This window comes from Bombina bombina, chromosome 7, assembly GCF_027579735.1.
Source record: "Bombina bombina isolate aBomBom1 chromosome 7, aBomBom1.pri, whole genome shotgun sequence".
Taxonomy (NCBI): domain Eukaryota; kingdom Metazoa; phylum Chordata; class Amphibia; order Anura; family Bombinatoridae; genus Bombina; species Bombina bombina.
The window spans coordinates 366,953,473-366,969,298 of NC_069505.1; the positions used below are offsets into that span (position 1 = coordinate 366,953,473).

Here is a 15,826-nt window from a genome sequence, read left to right on the forward strand (position 1 = left end):
CCTCATTAGGCTTTGCCTTTTGCTTCATCTTATTGGCATAAGACTCCGGGACAGTCCTTAAAGCTGTGCCCCCTGGTACTACACAGGTTACATATAAGTATCTCACGACAGTCTCCTTTTGTATGACCTTTGCTATTGCATTTGGTACACATTTCCACTTTACATTCTTTGGCAAAATGCCCACTTTCCCCACACTTTCTGCAGGTCTTCGGCTGACCAGCATAAAACACAACTCCATGAAACCTGCCAAAATGAAGAGCATTAGGAATGTGGTATATTTCTCCTGTGGCATAATTTTCTCTCAAAGACACTCTAAATTTACGAATGCCATCTTTAATACCATCTGCATCTCTGCAAAGTTCTCCTTTCCAAAAACAGTACAATGCTGCTGTAGCCAAAATTCTATATCCTTCATGACCACATACTCGTTATATATGGCCACATAAACTGTTTTAGAAGTTCTATTTGTCAGCTCCTTCATTCTTACATTGTCAAGTTTCTTTTCAGCAACAAGAACAGCATATCTTTTCACACACAATTCAAAAAGCAGAGTAAGAAGCAATAAATTACCTGGTAGGACCCTTCCAGGAACCACAGCAAAGATATACTCAATATCTACAGGAGAAAATCCCAACATCTTCTGTAAACAAAACTCTGCTGAAAGTAATCCGATCCACTTCCTTATCCCCAAAAAGAGGGAAAATTCCACTGCATTCTTCCGTTGCATTTGAGAATATAGAGAATGTCCAAGAGGACCCACAAAAAGAAGAATAACCACGCAAAAACAGATCATCCACAGTCTCCATCCAACAGGGAGAGCCACCTTAGTGATCATGGCTAAGACTCCCCTGCCAGGTAAGTATGAGGGGAAAGGGCGCCTGGCAGGGAGCCGCTGTGTGCGACAAAGCCTTTTGGCTGGGGGAGAGGAAGCAGGAGATCCTTTGTTGAAAGGCAGGGATGTAAGCTCAGGAGCGTGGACTTGCCTGCAACACTAGACGGCAGCAGTTTGGCAACGATGCTATACACTAGCAAGAGCACTAGGGGCCAGCACTATTTGCTGTCATGTAGCATTTCTGGCACGTGCACCCTACCTTCCTAGGTATCTCTTCAACAAAGAATAAGATGAGGAGCAAGCAAATTTGATATTAGATGTCAACTGTAAACTTCCTTTTTTCTTTTCTTGTTAAATTGCATTCTCCGCCTGAATAGAGAAAGAAAACGTGGGGTTTAACGTCCCTTGAAGCTTGCGCCCCAGTTTCAAGCTCTTTGGGGGTTGCGCCAAAGCAGGAGCGGCCACAGCATCCCGTTTGAAAAAAATGAACCAACCTTAAAAAAAAAAAAAAAAAAATATCTCCCAGGGGCGCCCCTAGCTCTCCGCGGAAAGCTGAGAGAGAGGAGCAAGAGACTTAGCCGGGGTATACTCCTAACTGCAGCATCCTCATTTGCATAGCACACGCCCCCGCAAGTGCTGCCCTCTATGGGTGTGAGAGGAGAAGTACTCCTTTTCTGTCTTTTTCAGCACAGGTAAATATCAGGGGAGAGCGCGCACGCAGTCCCCCACTACCACAAATTGTGCAGTCGAGTTTCCCGCATGTGGGGAAATCGCAGAGGTCAGCGGGCCCGGAGTGCAATGAACCAGCCTCGCCCTGGGAGAGCCACCTTAGTGATCATGGCTAAGACTCCCCTGCCAGGTAAGTATGAGGGGAAAGGGCGCCTGGCAGGGAGCCGCTGTGTGCGACAAAGCCTTTTGGCTGGGGGAGAGGAAGCAGGAGATCCTTTGTTGAAAGGCAGGGATGTAAGCTCAGGAGCGTGGACTTGCCTGCAACACTAGACGGCAGCAGTTTGGCAACGATGCTATACACTAGCAAGAGCACTAGGGGCCAGCACTATTTGCTGTCATGTAGCATTTCTGGCACGTGCACCCTACCTTCCTAGGTATCTCTTCAACAAAGAATAAGATGAGGAGCAAGCAAATTTGATATTAGATGTCAACTGTAAACTTCCTTTTTTCTTTTCTTGTTAAATTGCATTCTCCGCCTGAATAGAGAAAGAAAACGTGGGGTTTAACGTCCCTTGAAGCTTGCGCCCCAGTTTCAAGCTCTTTGGGGGTTGCGCCAAAGCAGGAGCGGCCACAGCATCCCGTTTGAAAAAAATGAACCAACCTTAAAAAAAAAAAAAAAAAATATCTCCCAGGGGCGCCCCTAGCTCTCCGCGGAAAGCTGAGAGAGAGGAGCAAGAGACTTAGCCGGGGTATACTCCTAACTGCAGCATCCTCATTTGCATAGCACACGCCCCCGCAAGTGCTGCCCTCTATGGGTGTGAGAGGAGAAGTACTCCTTTTCTGTCTTTTTCAGCACAGGTAAATATCAGGGGAGAGCGCGCACGCAGTCCCCCACTACCACAAATTGTGCAGTCGAGTTTCCCGCATGTGGGGAAATCGCAGAGGTCAGCGGGCCCGGAGTGCAATGAACCAGCCTCGCCCTGGGAGAGCCACCTTAGTGATCATGGCTAAGACTCCCCTGCCAGGTAAGTATGAGGGGAAAGGGCGCCTGGCAGGGAGCCGCTGTGTGCGACAAAGCCTTTTGGCTGGGGGAGAGGAAGCAGGAGATCCTTTGTTGAAAGGCAGGGATGTAAGCTCAGGAGCGTGGACTTGCCTGCAACACTAGACGGCAGCAGTTTGGCAACGATGCTATACACTAGCAAGAGCACTAGGGGCCAGCACTATTTGCTGTCATGTAGCATTTCTGGCACGTGCACCCTACCTTCCTAGGTATCTCTTCAACAAAGAATAAGATGAGGAGCAAGCAAATTTGATATTAGATGTCAACTGTAAACTTCCTTTTTTCTTTTCTTGTTAAATTGCATTCTCCGCCTGAATAGAGAAAGAAAACGTGGGGTTTAACGTCCCTTGAAGCTTGCGCCCCAGTTTCAAGCTCTTTGGGGGTTGCGCCAAAGCAGGAGCGGCCACAGCATCCCGTTTGAAAAAAATGAACCAACCTTAAAAAAAAAAAAAAAAAATATCTCCCAGGGGCGCCCCTAGCTCTCCGCGGAAAGCTGAGAGAGAGGAGCAAGAGACTTAGCCGGGGTATACTCCTAACTGCAGCATCCTCATTTGCATAGCACACGCCCCCGCAAGTGCTGCCCTCTATGGGTGTGAGAGGAGAAGTACTCCTTTTCTGTCTTTTTCAGCACAGGTAAATATCAGGGGAGAGCGCGCACGCAGTCCCCCACTACCACAAATTGTGCAGTCGAGTTTCCCGCATGTGGGGAAATCGCAGAGGTCAGCGGGCCCGGAGTGCAATGAACCAGCCTCGCCCTGGGAGAGCCACCTTAGTGATCATGGCTAAGACTCCCCTGCCAGGTAAGTATGAGGGGAAAGGGCGCCTGGCAGGGAGCCGCTGTGTGCGACAAAGCCTTTTGGCTGGGGGAGAGGAAGCAGGAGATCCTTTGTTGAAAGGCAGGGATGTAAGCTCAGGAGCGTGGACTTGCCTGCAACACTAGACGGCAGCAGTTTGGCAACGATGCTATACACTAGCAAGAGCACTAGGGGCCAGCACTATTTGCTGTCATGTAGCATTTCTGGCACGTGCACCCTACCTTCCTAGGTATCTCTTCAACAAAGAATAAGATGAGGAGCAAGCAAATTTGATATTAGATGTCAACTGTAAACTTCCTTTTTTCTTTCTTGTTAAATTGCATTCTCGCGCCTGAATAGAGAAAGAAAAACGTGGGGTTTTAACGTCCCTTGAAGCTTGCGCCCGCAGTTTCAAGCTCTTTGGGGGTTGCGCCAAAGGCAGGAGCGCGGCCACTAGCATCCGCGTGTGAAAAAAATGAACCAACCTTAAAAAAAAAAAAAAAAAAAAAAAAAAATATCTCCCAGGGGGCGCCCCTAAGCTCTCCTGCGGGAGTGGCTGGAGGAATAGAGGTGGCTGCAGTGAGGAGTATACCCCGTTAAGTCTCTTGCTCCTCTCTCTCAGCTTTCCGCGGAGAGCTAGGGGCGCCCCTGGGAGATATTTTTTTTTTTTTTTTTTAAGGTTGGTTCATTTTTTTCAAACGGGATGCTGTGGCCGCTCCTGCTTTGGCGCAACCCCCAAAGAGCTTGAAACTGGGGCGCAAGCTTCAAGGGACGTTAAACCCCACGTTTTCTTTCTCTATTCAGGCGGAGAATGCAATTTAACAAGAAAAGAAAAAAGGAAGTTTACAGTTGACATCTAATATCAAATTTGCTTGCTCCTCATCTTATTCTTTGTTGAAGAGATACCTAGGAAGGTAGGGTGCACGTGCCAGAAATGCTACATGACAGCAAATAGTGCTGGCCCCTAGTGCTCTTGCTAGTGTATAGCATCGTTGCCAAACTGCTGCCGTCTAGTGTTGCAGGCAAGTCCACGCTCCTGAGCTTACATCCCTGCCTTTCAACAAAGGATCTCCTGCTTCCTCTCCCCCAGCCAAAAGGCTTTGTCGCACACAGCGGCTCCCTGCCAGGCGCCCTTTCCCCTCATACTTACCTGGCAGGGGAGTCTTAGCCATGATCACTAAGGTGGCTCTCCCAGGGCGAGGCTGGTTCATTGCACTCCGGGCCCGCTGACCTCTGCGATTTCCCCACATGCGGGAAACTCGACTGCACAATTTGTGGTAGTGGGGGACTGCGTGCGCGCTCTCCCCTGATATTTACCTGTGCTGAAAAAGACAGAAAAGGAGTACTTCTCCTCTCACACCCATAGAGGGCAGCACTTGCGGGGGCGTGTGCTATGCAAATGAGGATGCTGCAGTTAGGAGTATACCCCGGCTAAGTCTCTTGCTCCTCTCTCTCAGCTTTCCGCGGAGAGCTAGGGGCGCCCCTGGGAGATATTTTTTTTTTTTTTTTTTTTTTTAAGGTTGGTTCATTTTTTTCAAACGGGATGCTGTGGCCGCTCCTGCTTTGGCGCAACCCCCAAAGAGCTTGAAACTGGGGCGCAAGCTTCAAGGGACGTTAAACCCCACGTTTTCTTTCTCTATTCAGGCGGAGAATGCAATTTAACAAGAAAAGAAAAAAGGAAGTTTACAGTTGACATCTAATATCAAATTTGCTTGCTCCTCATCTTATTCTTTGTTGAAGAGATACCTAGGAAGGTAGGGTGCACGTGCCAGAAATGCTACATGACAGCAAATAGTGCTGGCCCCTAGTGCTCTTGCTAGTGTATAGCATCGTTGCCAAACTGCTGCCGTCTAGTGTTGCAGGCAAGTCCACGCTCCTGAGCTTACATCCCTGCCTTTCAACAAAGGATCTCCTGCTTCCTCTCCCCCAGCCAAAAGGCTTTGTCGCACACAGCGGCTCCCTGCCAGGCGCCCTTTCCCCTCATACTTACCTGGCAGGGGAGTCTTAGCCATGATCACTAAGGTGGCTCTCCCAGGGCGAGGCTGGTTCATTGCACTCCGGGCCCGCTGACCTCTGCGATTTCCCCACATGCGGGAAACTCGACTGCACAATTTGTGGTAGTGGGGGACTGCGTGCGCGCTCTCCCCTGATATTTACCTGTGCTGAAAAAGACAGAAAAGGAGTACTTCTCCTCTCACACCCATAGAGGGCAGCACTTGCGGGGGCGTGTGCTATGCAAATGAGGATGCTGCAGTTAGGAGTATACCCCGGCTAAGTCTCTTGCTCCTCTCTCTCAGCTTTCCGCGGAGAGCTAGGGGCGCCCCTGGGAGATATTTTTTTTTTTTTTTTTTTAAGGTTGGTTCATTTTTTTCAAACGGGATGCTGTGGCCGCTCCTGCTTTGGCGCAACCCCCAAAGAGCTTGAAACTGGGGCGCAAGCTTCAAGGGACGTTAAACCCCACGTTTTCTTTCTCTATTCAGGCGGAGAATGCAATTTAACAAGAAAAGAAAAAAGGAAGTTTACAGTTGACATCTAATATCAAATTTGCTTGCTCCTCATCTTATTCTTTGTTGAAGAGATACCTAGGAAGGTAGGGTGCACGTGCCAGAAATGCTACATGACAGCAAATAGTGCTGGCCCCTAGTGCTCTTGCTAGTGTATAGCATCGTTGCCAAACTGCTGCCGTCTAGTGTTGCAGGCAAGTCCACGCTCCTGAGCTTACATCCCTGCCTTTCAACAAAGGATCTCCTGCTTCCTCTCCCCCAGCCAAAAGGCTTTGTCGCACACAGCGGCTCCCTGCCAGGCGCCCTTTCCCCTCATACTTACCTGGCAGGGGAGTCTTAGCCATGATCACTAAGGTGGCTCTCCCAGGGCGAGGCTGGTTCATTGCACTCCGGGCCCGCTGACCTCTGCGATTTCCCCACATGCGGGAAACTCGACTGCACAATTTGTGGTAGTGGGGGACTGCGTGCGCGCTCTCCCCTGATATTTACCTGTGCTGAAAAAGACAGAAAAGGAGTACTTCTCCTCTCACACCCATAGAGGGCAGCACTTGCGGGGGCGTGTGCTATGCAAATGAGGATGCTGCAGTTAGGAGTATACCCCGGCTAAGTCTCTTGCTCCTCTCTCTCAGCTTTCCGCGGAGAGCTAGGGGCGCCCCTGGGAGATATTTTTTTTTTTTTTTTTTAAGGTTGGTTCATTTTTTTCAAACGGGATGCTGTGGCCGCTCCTGCTTTGGCGCAACCCCCAAAGAGCTTGAAACTGGGGCGCAAGCTTCAAGGGACGTTAAACCCCACGTTTTCTTTCTCTATTCAGGCGGAGAATGCAATTTAACAAGAAAAGAAAAAAGGAAGTTTACAGTTGACATCTAATATCAAATTTGCTTGCTCCTCATCTTATTCTTTGTTGAAGAGATACCTAGGAAGGTAGGGTGCACGTGCCAGAAATGCTACATGACAGCAAATAGTGCTGGCCCCTAGTGCTCTTGCTAGTGTATAGCATCGTTGCCAAACTGCTGCCGTCTAGTGTTGCAGGCAAGTCCACGCTCCTGAGCTTACATCCCTGCCTTTCAACAAAGGATCTCCTGCTTCCTCTCCCCCAGCCAAAAGGCTTTGTCGCACACAGCGGCTCCCTGCCAGGCGCCCTTTCCCCTCATACTTACCTGGCAGGGGAGTCTTAGCCATGATCACTAAGGTGGCTCTCCCTGTTGATGGAGACTGTGGATGATCTGTTTTTGCGTGGTTATCTTCTTTTTGTGGGTCTCTTGGACATTCTATATTCTCAAAATGCAACGGAAGAATGCAGTGGAATTTTCCCTTTTTGGGGATAAGGAAGTGGATCGGATTACTTTCAGCAGAGTTTTGTTACAGAAGATGTTGGGATTTTCTCCTGTAGATATTGAGTATATCTTTGCTGTGGTTCCTGGAAGGTCCTACCAGGTAATTTTTGCTTCTTACTCTGCTTTTGAATTGTGTGTGAAAAGATATGCTGTTCTTGTTGCTGAAAAGAAACTTGACAATGTAAGAATGAAGGAGCTGACAAATAGAACTTCTAAAACAGTTTATGTGGCCATATATAACGAGTATGTGGTCATGAAGGATATAGAATTTTGGCTACAGCAGCATTGTACTGTTTTTGGAAAAGGAGAACTTTGCAGAGATGCAGATGGTATTAAAGATGGCATTCGTAAATTTAGAGTGTCTTTGAGAGAAAATTATGCCACAGGAGAAATATACCACATTCCTAATGCTATTCATTTTGGCAGGTTTCATGGAGTTGTGTTTTATGCTGGTCAGCCGAAGACCTGCAGAAAGTGTGGGGAAAGTGGGCATTTTGCCAAAGAATGTAAAGTGGAAATGTGTACCAAATGCAATAGCAAAGGTCATACAAAAGGAGACTGTCGTGAGATACTTATATGTAACCTGTGTAGTACCAGGGGGCACAGCTTTAAGGACTGTCCGGAGTCTTATGCCAATAAGATGAAGCAAAAGGCAAAGCCTAATGAAGGTGTGGTTGAACTTGTGTCTGTGAAGGATAGTGTGGGGAAAACTTCTGCTGAGAGTGCTGGAGTTAATTTGCCTGCTTTTCCTTCTGAGGTTACTGCTGTTGAAATGGTTCCTGCTGTAGAATTCATCAGTACAGCCCATGTGGAGGTTGTAAAGCAAGTAATTGAGAGTTCCATCCAACCTGAACAGTTATGCACAGAAACAAATAAGGCTTTAGAAGGCTCTGGTCAATCCAAAGTAATGTCTGGTGAATGGGGTGATACTGAATTACCATCTGAAAGTACCGTCACTCCTGTAGAGTATGTTTGGGATTTAAGCAGTAGTGATGCATGTGAGTCACCTGGTGTGAAACAGAAAGAAGCCATTTTGTCTGAGGAGGAGGAGGAAGAGGATGATCATGACATGGTGGTTGACTTGCAAAGTCCCAAACGTAAAGAGAGGGAGGAGGAAAGTGAACTAAGCTCTCTAGGTAGTTCCCCTGTTCAAGTTTCCAGGAAGGCTGTTAAAGGAAAGATTAACTAAGTATCAGTAATGGAGTTTCTGTTACTTCTATTAATGGCATTGACTATCCAGACAGTCAATGTTAGAAGTATAAAACAGCATGTGAAGTGTGTAGCAGTATTGGAAGATTTTAAAGCTGCTAAGTGTGATGTGATCTTTTTGCAAGAATGTGGAATTGACTTTTCCCAGAACTACTCCCATTATAAAGACCTGTGGTCCCAGGGTCCTTCCTGTTGGTCGGGGTCTAATGTGAATAAAGCTGCAGGGGTGGCTTTTCTGTTTAAGAGTTATGATTTTAATCTTCTCAAGGTGGATGAATTGGTGCCTGGACGTCTTATGGCAGCTGAGGTGGAGTTTAGGGGCTGTAATTTCCACTTGATTAATATCTATGCAGCTCCTGAGGTTCATGAAAGATCAGAACTGTTACATCAGTTAAAATTATATGCCACAAATAAAGATAATGTGATTATTGCTGGGGACTTTAATTGTATATATGACGTAAAGGACAGAATGTCTGAAGGTAGTCAAACTAAGCTTGACAAAAGTTCCAGAGTATTATCTGATTTAATGAATGACTTGAAATTAAAGGATGTTTACCGTGGTTTACACCCTGATGAGGAAGGTTTTACCTGGCAGAACTCTACTGCAAAAATTAAGTCAAGAATAGACTTTGTGATGGCGGCTCAAAACCTTGTGTTTCAATCTGCTGATATCTTTCCTGTTTGGTTCTCAGATCATCATCTTCTCCAATGTGGGCTTGTTATTCCTGAGACTGCCAACAGAGGGCGAGGTGTGTGGAAATTAAATAATCAGTTATTAAAGAGAAGATGTTTACTGGAGAGATACAAGCATGCTTATAAACAGTGGAGAGAGATGCAATATCTGTATAACTCCATATCTGACTGGTGGGAGGATGTAAAAATCAGAACAAAGTTTTTCTTTCAAAGACAGAGTAAATGGATTGCAGAGAGTGCAAGAAGAGCAAGGTGCAGGTGGAGTAATAAACTGCAGTCTCTATATTACCTGCAAAAACAAGGCTGGGATGTTGCTTCAGAGCTGGAAGTCTATAAAAGCAAAATCGGGCAAATGGAAAAAGATGCTGCTCAAAGAATTATATTTCAAAGTAGAGTTAAAGCTTTTGAGGATGGGGAAAAGTGCACCAGTTTTTTTTTCCAAAAGCTTAAATCCCATCAGTCTTTCCTTTATAAACTCGAAACATCTGATGGTGTTACTGTGGATAAGAAGCAGGACATCTTACAAGTAGTTCAGTCTTATTATGAAGACCTGTATGGGGCAAGAGATATATCTCAGGAGCATGTGGATTTCTTCTGCAATAACATTACTCAGACTCTAAGTTCTGAACAGAGAGACAGTCTTGAGGTTTTGCTGTGTGAAGATGAGTTGAAATCTGCAATTGCTTCCATGAATAAAGACACAAGTCCTGGTGCTGATGGTCTTACCGCAGAATTTTATTCTATTTTTTGGGATCTGTTAAAGGACGATCTCTTAATGTTATACAATGAACTTTTGGAGAGAGGATCCCTATGTCCCAGTATGAAGGAAAGCCTTATTGTTCTGATTTATAAAAATAAGGGTAGCAAAGCCCAAGTAAAGAATTATCGTCCAATTTCTTTACTGAATGTTGACTACAAGATCTTTTCTAAATGTCTTTTTTTCAGGTTACGGTCTATTATCCATCTGCTTATTCATCCTGACCAGACATGTGGGGTTCCCTGCAGATCAATATCAGAAAACCTTTGCTTAATCAGAGATGTTATAGCATATTGCAAGGATAGGGACATCTCATTGGCTATTCTTTCATTAGATCAGGAGAAGGCATTTGATAGGATAAGTCACTCTTTTCTGTTTAGAGTTTTGGAGTCTATGAATTTAGGTCCTATACTCTGTAATTGGGTTAAAATTCTATATAAAGGGGCCTTTAGCAAGGTCCTTGTTAATGGTTTTCTCACTGATCCTATTTACATTTGCAGTGGTGTGAGACAAGGCTGTCCAGTTTCTCCTTTATTATTTATTCTTGCAATGGAGCCTTTAGCCAATTTAATTAGATCAGACTTAGACATCAAAGGGGTACCTGCTCCGGGTAACAACATGGAGCAGATTAAACTGAGTCTGTATATGGATGATATATCAATTTTTTGCTGTTCTAATTTTTCTATTGCTAAAGTTTTCTATAATACTAATTTGTTTTCTCTTGCAGCAGCATCTAAAATGAATCCAGACAAGAGTGAAGTAATGTATATTAATTGGAAAGAACCTATTACTGGGTATGGTCTTAAGGTTAAGGAGGACACAATGAAGATTTTAGGTGTTCACTTTGGTAATAATATGGTATCTAAAAATTGGAATGAAAGAGCTGGTTTGGCTTTTAGGAAATTAGATAGATGGAGATCTCGTCAGCTTACCTTTACAGGCAAGATTTTATTAGTAAAGTGTGAGCTAATGAGTGTTTTATTGTATTTAGCTAGAGTTTTTCCTATAACTCGCTTATGTTTATTGAGTATTAAAAGGGTCATGTTCCGTTTTATTTGGGGCAGCAATCTTGAATATGTAAAAAGAACCACTTTGTGCCATCCTTATCGTTTGGGAGGGAAAAATGCCCCTGATCTGGAAAGTAAGTTTGCTGCAATTTTTCTAGAATTTACCCTTAAAATGTATAATAATAACAATTGTAAGGATTCCTATTTTGTTCATCTGTGGTTAGGTTTTTTTATTTCCAGAAGATGGCAGTTGAAATATGATAACGCTAGGCCTCATGCAGAAACTTTGCCTTGGTGGTTTTCAAAATTCAAAGTTTGGGTTACTAAAAGTGATATTTATTCTTTGCCTTTTGATAGTTTACAAAGGAAAAGTATTGAGCATAAATTCAGTAATTTTGTTATGGTTAAACCAGTGAATCTTGAAGTAGAAGATTTAACAACTTTATGGAAAATTGTTAACCACTCAGTTTTAAGGAATAGCCATAAGGATTTACTGTGGAAATCAATTTACAACGTTTTGCCCTTAAGGAAGCTTTTGTACCAGAGGAATATAGGTCGTAATGATAAATGTGTTAGGCCCAATTGCAATAAGGAAGAGACTTCTTTTCACACTCTTTGGGAATGTTATTTTGCTCAGAGGGTGTGGAGAGCCAGTGTGCAGTGGTTGCAAACAGTGGGGGTTAACCATTTCTCCTATAGGATGATTTTGTTTGGGTTAAATGATCAGCAATTGCCCAAATCCCAGTGGTTGCTTTTCTGGCAAATTACAGCTTGTATAAAGGATGCTATGTTACAAGCTAGAATGAAACTTAATAATGATAATGTTTATTTCTCTAGTAAAGAGATATTACAGAAAGCCAGGGGTATATATAACTTGTATTATGCAAAAATAATGTAAGAATTGGTTTTTTTTTGTTTGTTTTTTATTTAGTAATATTATGTTTTTGATTTTCTTGTACTAATATTTGCTTTTCTGACACATTGTTTTTTTGTTATAATTGTAAGTGACAAGATTATTGTTTTTTGATTTCGTATTGTAAATGTCTGAATTATAAATAAATATATTTTTCTAAAAAAAAAAAAAAGGTGGCTCTCCCAGGGCGAGGCTGGTTCATTGCACTCCGGGCCCGCTGACCTCTGCGATTTCCCCACATGCGGGAAACTCGACTGCACAATTTGTGGTAGTGGGGGACTGCGTGCGCGCTCTCCCCTGATATTTACCTGTGCTGAAAAAGACAGAAAAGGAGTACTTCTCCTCTCACACCCATAGAGGGCAGCACTTGCAGGGGTGTGAGCTATGCAAATGAGGATGCTGCTGTCAGGAGCATGCCCCGGCTAAGTCTCTTGCTCCTCAGCTTTCCGCGGAGAGCTGGGGGCGCCCCTGAGAGATATAAAAAATTTTTTATTTTTTTTTAAAGGCTGGTTCTTTTTTTTTCAAACGTTTTGCCCAGCTTCCTGAGGCCTTTCAGGCGGGGGATGCTGTGGCCGCTCCTGCTTTGGCGCAACTCCCAAAGAGCTTGAAACTGGGGCCCAAGCTTCAAGGGACGTTAAACCCCACGTTTTCTTTCTCTATTTAGGCGGAGAATGCAATTTAACAAGAAAAGAAAAAAGGAAGTTTACAGTTGACATCTAATATCAAATTTGCTTGCTCCTCATCTTATTCTTTGTTGAAGAGATACCTAGGAAGGTAGGGTGCACGTGCCAGAAATGCTACATGACAGCAAATAGTGCTGGCCCCTAGTGCTCTTGCTAGTGTATAGCATCGTTGCCAAACTGCTGCCGTCTAGTGTTGCAGGCAAGTCCACGCTCCTGAGCTTACATCCCTGCCTTTCAACAAAGGATCTCCTGCTTCCTCTCCCCCAGCCAAAAGGCTTTGTCGCACACAGCGGCTCCCTGCCAGGCGCCCTTTCCCCTCATACTTACCTGGCAGGGGAGTCTTAGCCATGATCACTAAGGTGGCTCTCCCTGTTGATGGAGACTGTGGATGATCTGTTTTTGCGTGGTTATCTTCTTTTTGTGGGCCTCTTGGACATTCTATATTCTTAAAATGCAACGGAAGAATGCAGTGGAATTTTCCCTTTTTGGGGATAAGGAAGTGGATCGGATTACTTTCAGCAGAGTTTTGTTACAGAAGATGTTGGGATTTTCTCCTGTAGATATTGAGTATATCTTTGCTGTGGTTCCTGGAAGGTCCTACCAGGTAATTTTTGCTTCTTACTCTGCTTTTGAATTGTGTGTGAAAAGATATGCTGTTCTTGTTGCTGAAAAGAAACTTGACAATGTAAGAATGAAGGAGCTGACAAATAGAACTTCTAAAACAGTTTATGTGGCCATATATAACGAGTATGTGGTCATGAAGGATATAGAATTTTGGCTACAGCAGCATTGTACTGTTTTTGGAAAAGGAGAACTTTGCAGAGATGCAGATGGTATTAAAGATGGCATTCGTAAATTTAGAGTGTCTTTGAGAGAAAATTATGCCACAGGAGAAATATACCACATTCCTAATGCTATTCATTTTGGCAGGTTTCATGGAGTTGTGTTTTATGCTGGTCAGCCCAAGACCTGCAGAAAGTGTGGGGAAAGTGGGCATTTTGCCAAAGAATGTAAAGTGGAAATGTGTACCAAATGCAATAGCAAAGGTCATACAAAAGGAGACTGTCGTGAGATACTTATATGTAACCTGTGTAGTACCAGGGGGCACAGCTTTAAAGGGACAGTCTACATCAAAAATTTTCTTATTTAAAAAGATAGAAAATCCCTTAATTACCCATTCCCTGTTTTTGCATAACCAACACAGTTATATTAATATACTTTTTACATCTGTGATTACCTTGTATCTAAGCCTTTGCAGACAGCCTCCTTATCTAAGTGCCTTTGACAGACATGCAGTGTAGTCAATCAGTGAAGACTCCTAAATAACTTCATGGGAGTGAGCACAATGTTATCTATATGACAAATGTGAACTAGCACAGTCTAACTGTGAAAAACTTTCAAAATGCTCTGAGCTAGGAGGCGGTTTTCAACTGTTTAGAAATCAGTTTGAGCCTAGCTAGGTTTAGCTTTTCAAAAATACCACCAAGGGAACAAAGCAATTTGATGATAAAAGTAAATAGGAAAGTTGTTTAAAATTGCATGCCCTATCTGAATCATGAAAGTTTAGTTTTGACTTTACTGTCCCTTTAAGGACTGTCCGGAGTCTTATGCCAATAAGATGAAGCAAAAGGCAAAGCCTAATGAAGGTGTGTGAAATAAATGTGATAACAAAAATCATAAAAGGAAAACCAAATAAAGTTCTGAATCAAGGATATGTCTGTGTCCTCTGGATGAGTTTTTCAGCTTGTTAGCATTCCTCAGTGAGATCCCATGAAAAAGGAAACAGAAAATTGCAACATAGTGTGAATCTGTAATGGCACTTTGAGGAAGTAGTTGTTTTATAACAAATGACTACTCACATTTGTTGGAGCTTTCGACTAAGCTCAAGGGTATGCGCACTCCCACTTTATACTGATGGGAAAACAGTACACTAGGCAAAACTTGGATACAAATTTATTTTAAAATATATAAAAGCGTCACATAAGCCTTGATAACACCACAATGTAAGGGTACAAAAGCAGATATGCTGTAATAAATGCTTCAAATCGCCAAACTTGCAAAGAGGTAAATGGATCAGCAGGAGTGTGACCGCCGAAACCAAAACCTCTTTAGTAGCAAGACAGTAGCGCTAAGCCCCCAGGTGTCCTGGCTAGTGTAGAGACGTGATAAAACTCAATATAGAACATATGAAGGTGTGGTTGAACTTGTGTCTGTGAAGGATAGTGTGGGGAAAACTTCTGCTGAGAGTGCTGGAGTTAATTTGCCTGCTTTTCCTTCTGAGGTTACTGCTGTTGAAATGGTTCCTGCTGTAGAATCCATCAGTACAGCCCATGTGGAGGTTGTAAAGCAAGTAATTGAGAGTTCCATCCAACCTGAACAGTTATGCACAGAAACAAATAAGGCTTTAGAAGGCTCTGGCCAATCCAAAGTAATGTCTGGTGAATGGGGTGATACTGAATTACCATCTGAAAGTACAGTCACTCCTGCAGAGTATGCTTGGGATTTAAGCAGTAGTGATGCATGTGAGTCATCTGGTGTGAAACAGAAAGAAGCCATTTTGTCTGAGGAGGAAGAGGATGATCATGACATGGTGGTTGACTTGCAAAGTCCCAAACGTAAAGAGAGGGAGGAGGAAAGTGAACTAAGCTCTCTAGGTAGTTCCCCTGTTCAAGTTTCCAGGAAGGCTGTTAAAGGAAAGAATAACTAAGTATCAGTAATGGAGTTTCTGTTACTTCTAGTAATGGCATTGACTATCCAGACAGTCAATGTTAGAAGTATAAAACAGCATGTGAAGTGTGTAGCAGTATTGGAAGATTTTAAAGCTGCTAAGTGTGATGTGATCTTTTTGCAAGAATGTGGAATTGACTTTTCCCAGAACTACTCCCATTATAAAGACCTGTGGTCCCAGGGTCCTTCCTGTTGGTCGGGGTCTAATGTGAATAAAGCTGCAGGGGTGGCTTTTCTGTTTAAGAGTTATGATTTTAATCTTCTCAAGGTGGATGAATTGGTGCCTGGACGTCTTATGGCAGCTGAGGTGGAGTTTAGGGGCTGTAATTTCCACTTGATTAATATCTATGCAGCTCCTGAGGTTCATGAAAGATCAGAACTGTTACATCAGTTAAAATTATATGCCACAAATAAAGATAATGTGTTTATTGCTGGGGACTTTAATTGTATATATGACGTAAAGGACAGAATGTCTGAAGGTAGTCAAACTAAGCTGGACAAAAGTTCCAGAGTATTATCTGATTTAATGAATGATTTGAAATTAAAGGATGTTTACCGTGGTTTACACCCTGATGAGGAAGGTTTTACCTGGCAGAACTCTACTGCAAAAATTAAGTCAAGAATAAACTTTGTGATGGTGGCTC

General features: G+C 43.6%; 6 non-coding genes and 1 pseudogene across 6 annotated transcripts; 4 read left to right on the forward strand and 3 right to left on the reverse strand.

The window, feature by feature from the left end:
* Positions 1–1,532: 1,532 nt before the first annotated feature.
* LOC128636788 (U1 spliceosomal RNA) lies at positions 1,533–1,699 on the reverse strand. The gene has a single exon (XR_008398722.1). It is a non-coding gene; the product is annotated as a U1 spliceosomal RNA (small nuclear RNA).
* A 668-nt stretch (positions 1,700–2,367) lies between these two features.
* LOC128636789 (U1 spliceosomal RNA) lies at positions 2,368–2,534 on the reverse strand. The gene has a single exon (XR_008398723.1). It is a non-coding gene; the product is annotated as a U1 spliceosomal RNA (small nuclear RNA).
* A 668-nt stretch (positions 2,535–3,202) lies between these two features.
* LOC128636790 (U1 spliceosomal RNA) lies at positions 3,203–3,369 on the reverse strand. Its single transcript, XR_008398724.1, has one exon. It is a non-coding gene; the product is annotated as a U1 spliceosomal RNA (small nuclear RNA).
* Positions 3,370–4,497: 1,128 nt separating this feature from the next.
* Positions 4,498–4,664, forward strand: LOC128636791 (U1 spliceosomal RNA). Its single transcript, XR_008398725.1, has one exon. It is a non-coding gene; the product is annotated as a U1 spliceosomal RNA (small nuclear RNA).
* Positions 4,665–5,337: 673 nt separating this feature from the next.
* On the forward strand, positions 5,338–5,504 carry LOC128636792 (U1 spliceosomal RNA). The gene has a single exon (XR_008398726.1). It is a non-coding gene; the product is annotated as a U1 spliceosomal RNA (small nuclear RNA).
* A 669-nt stretch (positions 5,505–6,173) lies between these two features.
* On the forward strand, positions 6,174–6,340 carry LOC128636793 (U1 spliceosomal RNA). Its single transcript, XR_008398727.1, has one exon. It is a non-coding gene; the product is annotated as a U1 spliceosomal RNA (small nuclear RNA).
* Positions 6,341–11,934: 5,594 nt separating this feature from the next.
* On the forward strand, positions 11,935–12,072 carry LOC128636802 (uncharacterized; annotated as a pseudogene).
* The last annotated feature ends 3,754 nt before the right edge of the window (positions 12,073–15,826 follow it).